The sequence below is a fragment of the Eleginops maclovinus genome, chromosome 18, assembly GCF_036324505.1.
Source record: "Eleginops maclovinus isolate JMC-PN-2008 ecotype Puerto Natales chromosome 18, JC_Emac_rtc_rv5, whole genome shotgun sequence".
Classification (NCBI taxonomy): Eukaryota; Metazoa; Chordata; class Actinopteri; order Perciformes; family Eleginopidae; genus Eleginops; species Eleginops maclovinus.
The window spans coordinates 21,042,675-21,055,977 of NC_086366.1; positions in this window are offsets into that span (position 1 = coordinate 21,042,675).

The following is a 13,303-nucleotide window of genomic DNA, read 5'->3' on the forward strand; positions in this document are numbered from 1 at the left end:
TCAGCTTTATCAGCCATCTGAGGGGTTCAAAAACAAAGAGTAGCCTGGTTTGCACATTTCAGCCACAAATAAAGGCAACTAAAACTCCTATAATGCTTTTGTATTTACATAAATGAGAAATCAGTGAATTCTGACTTGAGCCATGTAGGAAATGACCCTGAATTGTTTCCAGGTCCAATGGAGACAAAACTCACTGTTGCATTGTGATGATGATGGACAGATGATGGCTGAAATGCAATATTTTGTTTTTTACTAGCGTCTCTTAAACCAATAAGTGAGTTAAAGTTATGTTTAGCACTTGTTCCTTAAGTGGATGGAGACAAAGAGAAAGAAAAGGTGCCATCTACTCTTCAACCCACACCAAAACTATTAAGATTCGTATAGACCTACAAAGAAAATGAAAAATGTGTATGCTTGACTTTGGGTTGGATTGTCCCTTTAAGGCACCCCAAACTCCCTATAGCACCCATTTTGAGAAAAACACTGCTTTCCAGTAACAATGAGTCAAAAGATAACGTGGTTTGACCCCCATGAATCAGAAGTTATGAAAAAAACCTTCAGCTGTCATCGCAACAATAGATCCGTGAACTGCCTCCCACAATCGTGGTTTCCCGTGTTTTCATAATGACTGAATATGTTTTACTTTTGTAATGCTGGCTCTCTCTGTGCATTACCGAGGTCTTACATGCCAAGTGTGATTATTGAGGAAGAGAAGTCACAAATTTTGCAAGTCCACAAGTAAAACTATTTGTTGATATTACAGCGGCATTTTCAAACTCACTTAATCCTCTTTGTGGAATATCTGCCAAAACTGATTAAGCGTGGATTAGGTCACTGCTTTGGAAGACATTGGGGGGTTGCGATATATAGTACACTTGCGGACAAATATATATATCACAATTGTCAAGAGCCAAGCATCTGCCAAAAGAAAAGATGGTGTTGTCTGGGGTAGGAGTTCCCACGGTCTTAACCTTTACAGTGTGTCTTCACTTCTTCAGCTTTGGTTGTTTTTTGCTCCAACCTAAAACTAAAACAAAATGGCGACCCAAAACTTTAAGCTTGGGTGACGTCACTGCTACTATATCCACTTCCTATTTTACTGTCTGGTATTTTATCCATTGAATAAATTGACAATGTGTAACATAAAAGAGGTTGCTTGTTGCATCAAACCCACAAATAATTACTACCCAACTTGGCAGATTCCCTCAGCTTAAACAGGACGATTGAAAAACGTTTAGCCTATTGTATTGGTTTTTCGGCCTTTGGTAAATAAAGAGGGTTCAGCACACGATGTAAACTATTAGTGAACCTCAAAAACAGGAAGACCAGAGTAGAATTTGTCAAAACACATAAACCTGTAGAGTTCTTTGGCAACATCCTAAGGACCGATGAGACAATGATCAACATGTACCAGAATGATAGGAAGAGAAGAGTATGGAGAGAGAAGGTCCAAAGCGTACTCCTCATCATTGAAGCATGGTCGTGGCAGTGTTATGGCGTGTACATGTTTGGCTGCCAATGGAACTGATCCCCTTGTATTTATTGATGATGTGACTGCTGACAAAAGTGTTTAGGGCATTATTATCTGCTCATATTCAGGGAAATGCTTCAGAACTCATTGGAAGGCGCTTCACAGTGCAGATGGACTATGAACCGAAGCATACTGCAAAAGCAATCCAAGAGTTTTTTGGGTTTTTTTAAAGGCAAATCAGGGGAATGTTCTGCAATGGCCAAGTCAATCACCTGACCTGAATCCAATGAGCATGCATGTCACCTGCTGGAGACAAAACTGAAGGGCATGGTGTCTGGTGATGTCTATGGGTTTCAGACTTCAGGCTATCATTGACTGCAAAGGATTTGCCACCAAATATTAAAAGTGACAATTGTATTTATGATTATTTTGTTACTTTGTCGAATAACTTTTAGTCTCATGAGTTGTAATCCTACACCATTCACCTGATTTGGCTGAAATACCATAAATATGCATATTGATTGTTTAAATTCAAGTCCATTGGGGTGTTGTACAGAGACAAATTGATGAAAATGTTGTCAATGTCCAAATATTTACGACTTAACATTTAGAGTTTAGTAGGATTCTATGCCCTTATGTGCACTAGCAGCTAGCCTCCCTGCAAGGATCAAAAGGCTTTGTTGTTTTTGTTCCATAATTTGCTCACTAGTTCCATTACCTTTTGGCATATTAGTCACTGTCAAATCCTGTGAACAGCAAATCTCTCTTTACAGAACAACATGAGCTGACAGACTTCTTGCCAGACGGCCTCCATACAGAGCATATTTAGAGGCTTTTACACATTCTGGTTAAGATGTGGCTCTCTGATACTCTCGAATAAGCCTATTCATCAGGAAAGATATGCATGGGAACGTCTCAGACTGTGGTCTAAAATTTCGACAGTGAAACCAAACTGAGACAACACAGATTTAATCAGTTAAAACACATATCTTTCATGCATTCAGGTGCACGGCATGTTGCACAATATGTCAAAACAAGAGGAGACAAACATGGGTCGAATGGATGACACATCCTGACGTAATGAAGGTTCTCACGGCTTTTACAGAAAACGTAATGACAGCATTATACAGGCCATAAAATATCAACATATCCAATGCACCTTTTCATATTTCCCAGAAATGGGATAAAGTGTATATATAGCTATTCATGATTCAACATCATCATTATCTATTCTCTGATCAAGTTATGCTTTAAATTACAATTTTCTTTTATTCTATAAAAACAGCAACCCAAAATTGCTCTGTGTAAGTTCTGAATTGTTTTTGAAGTTCTACATGTTGTTTTGAATGTCATTAAAATGTGCATCTTGTCGTGGAAGCATATTAATGTGAGATATAAATCTTATTCAAATTAGTTTTTCATTTAGTAGTAAGGCTCTTTCTGGATTCAGTTTTTTCCGTGTACCATATGGTTTTATTTCAACACATTTTTTGGCATAAGTTCACAGCTGGAATTAAAGGAGTATTGAGTACTGTATTTAAGTAAATAACGTTTGATAGAGGTTCATTAGGGTATAAGTTGTCAACAATTATGCTGTTAATTATAGGTATGTTAGTATGAACATACTGAAACTTTACAGACGAAATTGCCTAACTCAACCGCACAGAGCCTTTCTTCTCTTTGATTTGCTTTACGTCATTATCCACATCCTCTATACAGTATCTAATACACACACACACACACACACACACACACACACACACACACACACACACACACACACACACACACACACACACACACACACACACTGTTGGTTACTGACTGTAAAGGTTTCTAAGAGTGCTGCAAGTTCGCCCACAGAGAACAGCTTACGTCACCAGCGCTTTAAACAGAACACAAATATGTCCACACTCCCTCAGACTCCCATAAACCCATAAACACACACACACACACATACACACACACACACACACACACACACACACACACACACACACACACACACACACACACACACACACACACACACACACACACACACACACACACACACACACATAGATGAAAACATCGCCTGAAGAAAGCAGAACAGTTTGCAAGCTTACTGCCAAAATGTGTTTAAACATGAACATGATTCAGGCTACGTCAGCTTATTTAGTATACTAGTAATCTTGTTATTCAGTTAATATTAATTATTAAGAAAGCATATTATAATAATGAAATATTGCATACACAAACATATCTTTAAGGATCATTGCGACTTTTTAATGATCATCCATGATTCCATGATTCTTCATGACGTCGTCAATGCCCATCTTTTGTGCCTGTTGTGAGTGAAAAACCCCCAGTAGCAGAAATGAACAGTACTTACTGTTGGAGCTATATATTGATCATGTTATTTAGCAATTATCATTTTATTTACTAGATGTTTTTGGTTTATATTAAATGTATCATTACTTATCTTAATTATTTTAGTTGAAGTAATTCTTATGCTTTAATATTGAAGGAGGTTTTAGACACCGGGTTAGTTGGGCACCTGGTGATTATTTTATATTGGGCACAGGCGGTGGTGGGATTGGCGCACCAGATTGATCATATGTTTTTTACCAAGAGCAACATGGTATAGGTGAAATGTGTTCTTGCTGAATTGTATTATTGGAGTAGAAGAAAATATTTAATCTTCCGTTAACATTTGCTAACTTGTGCCCCAGCAGCAGTTTTGAAGTTTCAATTTATTAATTTATTACCGCTACAAGAACATTTTGAATATAGTTTTTGTTAGTTTGAAAATAGAAACCATACACCATAAATGTATTTCTTCACAGTAGACATTGGTAAAAGGATAGATTTTGGGTAATTTATCCAGTCAAGTTCTTTCCCAAGGAATACTGCTCTTTCCATCAGACTTTAACACTGTGTGAATCCAGGACAGCTTGGCTCTGACATCTCTGCCTGGTGAGATGCAATAACACACAGTAGATCGTGCCAGGAAGTCCGTTGTATAAGTCTTCGGTTTGACAGACAGGCTACCTGTTGGCTGTGATCCCAGTCCTCTGACACAGCTCTGATCCTACCGGTCCATGTGTTAACAGACATCACATTAAACCCAAATTCAGGCTTTAAAAAAAATCCTACTCCAACTTGCCTCGCCTTGCCTCAACCCCCCATGACATCAGAGTTTCCATGGAAAACCGCCACTATGGCCCAAACAAGGCCATAGTGGCGGTAGCCAAGATTATGTCATTGACACTTCAAAGAAAAACTTGAATGATCTGAGTATGGAGCTGAGAGGAGGCGAGTGAAAGAGAAAAAAAATGCATTTAGTGCAATCAGTACACATTTGCTATTAAAGTGTCATGTTTCCACTGCATTTTATTAAGTTGCACTAATGTTTTGGCAAAGTAGAATCAGTGCTAGTAAGGCCACCCAGATAAAGTAGAAAATAATTTTAATAATACAGTCAATATACCTTTCTCTATAACTCAAAATATTGGTTTGTATAAAAGGAGATTGTAAAAGAATGTGAAAGTACTCATTCGCTTAACTCTGTTCGCAAACAGACATTTTTTGAGAGATTAGAAAGCGTAATTCTCACCACATGCCAAAACAGTGGCCATTGGGCTGTGGTGAGAGTTATTCGCTAGTATCTAAAGTAACTTTTTTAAATCACCTTTCCAAAAACAAACAATCCAACAAAGATAAAAGGCTGCATCTGCACTAACGTAAGCTGCATTAGCATGCTAATTATGTTACTAGTTTCTGTCATTAGTAAACCATATTTAGAGTGCTCTTTATCAGGTTTACACTCTAACATCTCCAACTAAACTAGTTTCAACTCAATGGTTGCTCATCATCATCATGGTTGCTCTTTTGGAAAAGTAAAATATACTCTTTGAAATTATGAACATTAATCATATATATAACTTTGTTGCAAGTTACAGTTTATTTTTCAGAACCTTTTTAAACAATGCAATGGTTTTGTGAGAATAAATACGATATTTGGTCCAAATATCGTACATTGAACACAAGGGCTAGGTCACTCCATCCTGCAAAAATCTAGCAAATCTGCTACGTATTTCCATGTCAAGGACATACAGCTTTACTCTTGTTTTAAAATAAATTGTTACATTCTTGCTTGCAACAGTAATTTTAGCCAAGACCACGACTACCGGTCACCTGAGAAGCAGGCTTGTGTTATCTTGAAAAAGTAAAATTCAAGCTATAAATGCACCACACTGTAAACTACATATGTGCAAAACTGAAAAGAGTAACAGGGACTAATGGCAGGGCTTAGCAAATGGTCAATTGACCCTGCCCTGGGATAAATACAGGTTACATTATTAAATGACAACGAAACAGGTAGATAGACAAGGATAAAGTGAAGATGAGCTACGAAATGAGAGTCTCTGGTTGGGGGAAGGAAGGGGATGGTTGACAAAGTGCAGACGAAGGGAGGATGAGGAGAAATGACAAAACGTTTAGATTTAAACTGATCCAGGCAAAGAGCAGGGGAGGAGAAGTTGGGTATCATAGATCTTATTCCTTCATGTTATATTTTTCCACAAAGCGTGTGTAGTATCTTGACGGAGAAGGTTTGATCAAGGTCAACATTGTACCACACGGTTTTTTGAAATGGTCTCATCTAGATTTAGTAACCAAACTACTCAGCCCTTTCCCAAACTGGACCATTATTTACAAAAGTAACATCATGCTGTAAGACTTGAAACTTGAATGAGACCATAAAAGAAGTAAGAAACAGGGTCACTTTCTCATAGACCTCATTAGAATCTGATTTATTTGACGTTTTTTTGTACATGACGTTCGTCCTGTCTAATTTTCTGTTTGAAATGTTTGCATTTTACTTTTACACGTTTTGAGTGGTTTTGCTAACATTGCTCATTGTTGACTTGCAACCAGTAGTAGCTCCCACTGCATGCCATTATAAGGCACAGAGCTTGTATTCGTTTGACTGCAATGTTGCTGTTGAATTCTAAATGTACGTTTTTCAATGTTGTTAAACCCCCAAACAATGTTAATTTAATTACATCGAACATGAATGGAAGTAGAAACCTTAGAGACAAGTGCAATTTCATTTTTCAACAGAAGACAGATATATCAATATTGTCCTATGTAGTTATTCTCAAGCTGAAACCAGTGTGCAAAGTTTCAAGTTGGACGAATGGATAAAGTGTGTATGACTTTGATTAAGTGGTATACTGTCACATTAGAGCTAACCTTTTAACCTGAGTTTAGAAGCTCACACTGGCCAGCTGAAGCATGAGACTGACATCTAAGAGACATTGAGCAGACTGAGGGAGGCACAATGACAGCGAATACAACTGGATTGGGTGTCCTCTGTGGGACGGCTTCAGGATAAGATAGGTGTGGAAGTGGACCGGCCCCTAAAGTCAACAGTACAGAGGATACTGGGGACCTCTGTGAGGATGTGACCTCAATAACTGGATGGACTTTGGAAAGTAAACTGCATGTGAATGAGCAAAGAGATAAAAGACAAAGACCAACTATGGTTTGATTTTACAGAGTCAGTATTTCTTTGATTGTTTCTGTTAATATTTTTACCTGTACATGGACGTCCTCACATAGCTGCCTGGTCCCCTCAAAAGTATGTACGAAAATCACGTTTCGAGGGCAAAATTAAAACCCTAAAATGCTTATTATAAGTCACTAAACAAACTTATTTCAAGCGTAACCATGATCTTTGATGAAACCTAGACAGTTTTCTTGGTTGGCTAAACCTAACCAAGTACTTTGTTTGGTTTTCCATTTTGCTTTGTTTAAATGTACAGCATTAACTGCATAAACCGGCTAAAGTGATTTAATGAGTATAAGGACGTCATTTTACATAAATGAGACAGGACATTTTGTGGCCAGTAAAGCTTTCCCTCACACTCCTGCTTCCATGTTGTAACAGCCTGAAGAAAATGTATAACCCCCCCACCCCAGACATGGTGTGGGTAAATCATATGTTTTCGTAGGAGCCAAAGAGCACACACTAATAAATGATCGCTGATTCTTCAACAAGTTTGTATGTGAATACGAGTGTGTTTTTGCAAGATGATGTCATTCACTTGAACTGAGCCAAAATGCAACTCACTCATATCCATCAATTGTTCTTACTTTGCTATCAGCACACACACACACACACACACACACACACACACACACACACACACACACACACACACACACACACACACACGCACACACACACACGGAAGTTGGCTGCTGTATCAAACCCCACCTTACCAAATCAGCCTTTCAGCTGTCTGCGAGGCCCTGATCCAGCATTACATCACCCTTTCCTCATCCAGGCCCTGGAGCCGAACACACACTCACGCACGTAAGCACAGAACCAATTAGTAGGGCTGTTAGAGAACATCCATCACGCCAAGCCATGGTTCCTCAGAGCTAAAGTTTGGAAAGACAACATCATTAGCGCTGGCCAGAAGCAGAGAAACATGTAATCTGTGAACACTTCTAAAAACACAGGAGGAGATTTGTCAAAGCCAGACGTCATACTCTGCAACACCAGTGATCCTGCAGTCAAAACCAAGGCCAAGCTAAGGACACATGTAGGTCTTCATATAGGAACATGAATAGTGAATTGAAAATAGTTGCATGTAAGAAAAATATTTTAAAATGCATGATGTCACAGTGCAGTATGGAGATCATATCATATGACAAATAGCACTTGTTTGTAAAAGTAGACTATGAGTTTTTCACTTAGGGCTATTTTGCTTGTTGCTAGCATAATACTTTCTCCATGTTAACAACAGCTATCGCTAGCATGCTACTTTGTCCCTTTAACAACAGCTATCGCTATGCATGCTACTTTCTACCATTTTTAGATACTCCATACTAACGCCATTTTTTATTAAGTTATTGTGATATTATCCTGTTGTTTACAGATGTGTCAGGAATCAATACATGTATGTATCAAGGTGCTACGGTCACCATCCTTCATCACCCCTCTAGCTTGTCCAGCTCAGCCCAACACTCCAAGCTCTGTGAGGGTTGGCATGGACACAATAAGATTTAACAATTGACCAGAATATTAAAAAGGAAGTCTTGGACCAGAAATCTGCTACACCACAACTCCAAAAATATTGCTTCATATTCCAAGATTTTGTTCAGTAAAACATTAATGTTCATCATAAAATAAATAAATGTGTTACATTATTATAGTCTTGGACATTCATTTAAAACTCAAGATTGCATTTCCCTTTAAACACAGGTCTCAAACCATGGTTCCCTTCAAAACGTTATTTGAACATGCAGTTTGTTTGTTTGTTGTTGTAAGGGAACATCATTTGTAGGAGACCAGCTGCCTTTTGGGCAGCTCATATTGTTAAAAAAAAAGAAAAAGTATTAGAGCAGAGTTTCCAAGTTAGTTTTTAATGCAAGGGCTGCAAAAGCTACAGAGGAAGTGAGAGGATGAACTAAGATCCGGGAAGACCAGAATCATAAATAACCATACATTGCACAGTGATTGGTTATTGTGCATGTATTTGGTTTGCAGCGCCTTGCTTAACGTTTTCTTCTTACATTGAAATCATATAACAAAAGAAAAGACAAACAAGTGGAAGAGGACTGACGAAAACATGTCAGTAGCATAAAACACAATGTGTTGAGTTATTTTTAATTAACTAAAGTGTTGCAAAAGAGAACTCACACATACAAACTCACCCCCCCATACTAACCCACAGTCCGTGTCTGTCTGTTCCATCTTCCAGCAGTACAAATGAGGTCATTCAGGATGGGTTTTATCAGGGGGCCTGGAGAGCCAGTAAATCAGGAGTGTGTTGTCTTTACACCATGCATACATGTGTGTCAGTGTGAGTGTGAAACAGAGACCCACCAAGAGAGACAGCCATGCAGAGAGAGAACATTGAATTTAGTTCCCTGAACGTCCATTCTTGCTGTTTAACAGTCTGGGAATCCATCTTCCTGACCTTTCCCGTGTTAAGCCGTGGGGGCACTGCAACATTTTACCACACACAGACACACTTGATGAACACATACTGTATCTGGCCTCCTCATTACAAATTAGGACTGAGCCTAATCCCAGTGTCAGCAGGACTTACAGTGTGGTTGCTACATGCTTTGAGACCACAAAGTGTTTGTTTGATTTTTTGCTCTGAACTTCCTATCCTTCAGTTATTCAAATCATCCCTCAGTAGGGATTCATCCTGAATACCACCTATTCATAATATCATCCATGGATTCCACTTTAGTGGTATTTGGACGTCTGCTTTTAAATTATAGTGTTCAACATTTGGAGAGATGGTTGCAAAAGAGAAGAAGATCTTTCAACAATGTTTTTTTTAAAGCCAGTTTTCCTGCTGACAAGGCTTCTTTGAAAATGTAATCAGAAAAATGTTGGATTTAGCGGGTTGGAGTAAGGGAGGTTTCCATACAAGTCTTGGAAAATGAATAGTGATTAAGAAGAAGGGGTTTTTTTTACATATTGAGGAGAAGCCTGACATATAGTCAAGGCTTTCCATGGATAGGAAACAAATCTCTTTTGGTAATACTGAGCAGAAAGATCTGGGAGTTACAGAAAGTGCTGATAACTCAGAGAAACTTCAGATTTATAGGGTGGTCATTTCAGAAATTAAGTTTATATAATTTGCGAAGTCAAGGTTGTAAAATCACAAAAATTAAAAATGCAACAAAGTTATTTGTTCAAATGGAAAACCGTTTTCTTTATCAGTCGTTTTTTTTTTTTTAAGTGCTTAAAGTAGAACTTGTTACATAACACTGTATATCAAAGATTGAACTCACTAAATGGCTTGGGACTACTCTGAAACTCATTTATATAAATCATAATTTTCCCTTGTTATGTGTCTGTGTTTGTTATATCTTACTTATTTCAAACCAATGTTTAGGCTCATGAAGTTAATGTTTTTGACCATTAGTAGTTGGGGTTCGAATAAATACATTTTTAGGGTATTTGGGTAAAGTTATGTGTCTGTATAACATATAAACTCCCTACAATTGTAGTGTCAGTAATATATAATGTAAATACTTTATGTTTGATGCAGGGGCCACTGTTCTCAAGCTTTTGATTACTTATCGGCATGTCAGGTCATCATTTCACATATCTCCTTTATGTTTTATGATCGTATTGTTTTTCTTCTGTTAATAAATGAAATGAAACCAAATACTTTAAAGGTCGCTCAGAAAGAGCTTTAACACCACTCGGGGAAGCAGAAACAATGCAACTCTGATATATCATCAAGGTTAAGTGGTCAATGTGTAATCAAACCGTTTTCAATTTACACGTCCTTAAAATATAAACCAACATAAGCATTCATTGGAGTCATGTTTCTAGCATATGAACTCTATTTTGTTCTCCTCCAAATGTTCCATCAATGCATTACTTTCACTGCAAGATTCAAATCAACTATACACAACTCCACGCACTAATGGTACCCGGGTCAGTTTTATTTCATATTCCACTGCAGACAGTACCCGCTCAGCGTAGACAGGATCCTCAGCTGTTCACCTGCATTCTATACTTGGCATCCAGAGAGAGGTCCTTTTTCATCTGTGTTGAAAAATGTTGCGTGAGCTGCCATTTAAAAAAACAACATACGTTAATAATATAACAGAAAGAGCTTGAACAAAACCGAAGGACTGTTTATATTTCAATTTGAGTTCTTTTTTCTTTTTTTCTTTAAGAACACGGACACAAGCACTTCAAAAAGATCTGATGTCTCCTCAATGAATTAGAGCCACGTTAAGTGCCAGCTGACTCAACAGACTGCCCCAAGTTCAAATGATCACCATGAGGACTGTTGTGTTTATATGTTACCATCAACAAACACATCACTTTACAAAGCAGAGCGTGGTAGTCATGGATCCTCTTCATCAACTGACCTATTGCTTTTCCCTCCAGCTCACACCTGCTTCTGGAAGTGTCCATGTCACTTTGAGAGCCTCAGAGTTAAGTTGTAAACACACAGTCAAATCTAAAGCAGATAACAACCATTACAAAGGTATGGCAAAGAATATGGAAATTTAAGCGGAAACCTTACAGTTGAATAATGTAAATGTAAGGTCAGTACTTACTTAAGCATCATCAAATGCTAATTCAGGATTTGCTAATGCTAACTTAGAATTTAGCATAAATCTACAGACACACATGGACACATTTTGTACAATAAATTCCTAAGGACCCCTGTCCACATAGAGCTCTTCCGAATGCCTTTTTATGAGCACTCCGCTCCCTCCTTTTGAGTGATTGAAAATATTTTTCAGAGAAGCCCCGGTCATGTAATTGTAAAAATTGGATGACAAACTCGGTTTTTGCCATGTCTGTCAGACAGTAACTATGGTATCAAAGACAGAGACGCCTGGTCAGACCGGTTGGGCAGATCCTGACTGTTGCTAACATTGAGTTAGACTTTTATCTCTATCTGTGGATTGTCCTCCTCGCTCTACGGCTGTCAGACGGCTGTGAACATTGAAGCTTATTCATACGCAGCGTGAGAGTATCTTCAAGTTGGTGCTCATGGTGAAAAAACAATGTAAACAGATATAGTAGCACAAACATGATAACATCGAAGGTAGCGATGCTAGTTTGTCATACAACAGCGGTGACACGTTGTCGAGATATTACTGTCATGGAAATAAGAAAAAAAAACAGATTATTTATGAAATGCTGAGAGGAGGCTCTGCCCAGCAACCTGACAGCGGCCTTCTGCCAAAAACAAACACACAGGCCCTAACCAGTCTGAAAGAAGAGGTGTAATGAAAGCAAAAGAGGCTCAAATTAAGTAAAAGAATAATGTTAATGCAAGTAGGGTTTCAATGTAAAACTCAAATGACAAGTGTACACTAGCCAAGGGGCAGTAACACACTGTTTGCAGACACACACACACACACACCGAGATCTCTGAGGGCCACTATCAATTACAGTTACCCCTTCCAGTTTCCATGTCAATGAAAACAGAGAGGAAATAGAAGTTAAAAATACTCATAGTTATGAATGTCAATATGAAGCAAAACAATTGTTTCACAATCACATCCCAGTGATTATCTCTTCATCGTCACCACATGTATCTAGTTCCTTTTGGCTCCTGCTGGCAAAACTTCCTCACACAATTTCTTTTGACAACAGTTTCGCAAAAACTCAACCAAGATATTCCCCAGTGATCTGATCCGGCTATTTTCATTCGAACATTTTCATGGAACTTGCGGCATAGCTGTGTGGATGACACATCATCTTTTACTTTGACTTAAATATTGGTTTCCAGCATGCCAAATAAATCATATTTCAGTCTCTTATGCAACCATGCTGTTTCCAAGTGAAAACCCACAGCCAGAAACTACTTGCATGAGCTCATCGCCTCGAAGCTGCTGCATGTATTATTTTTTTTTCAGTACTTTATGAGACCTAATGCAACCCGACCTCACAAGAAAAACTGACAGGTATAACCTACACCACATGAGTCAAGGTATGTCAGTGACAACAGTGATAGCAATTAGCTGCTTTGCTTTTCCAAACACCCTTTCTGTTAGAAACCAATCGTGTTATTCAAGATCTGTCACAACAGTTCAGGAGAAGAGGGTCAGACGGTCAGACCCTCATTAGAGCTGTTTATTTTCCAACGAGCACAGGAACGCTGTGCTCCTAGCTTAAAGGGGAGAGACAGAAAGAGAACACTGAAACTGGGGTATTTGTGGTAAGGGGGAAAAGGAGAGGGTAAGAAATACAGAGTTGAATCCACATACGGATTAAACCTCAACAGAAAGATAGTAAAGTGGCACAGATACTCTCAAAACCCACTTTTCATCACAATT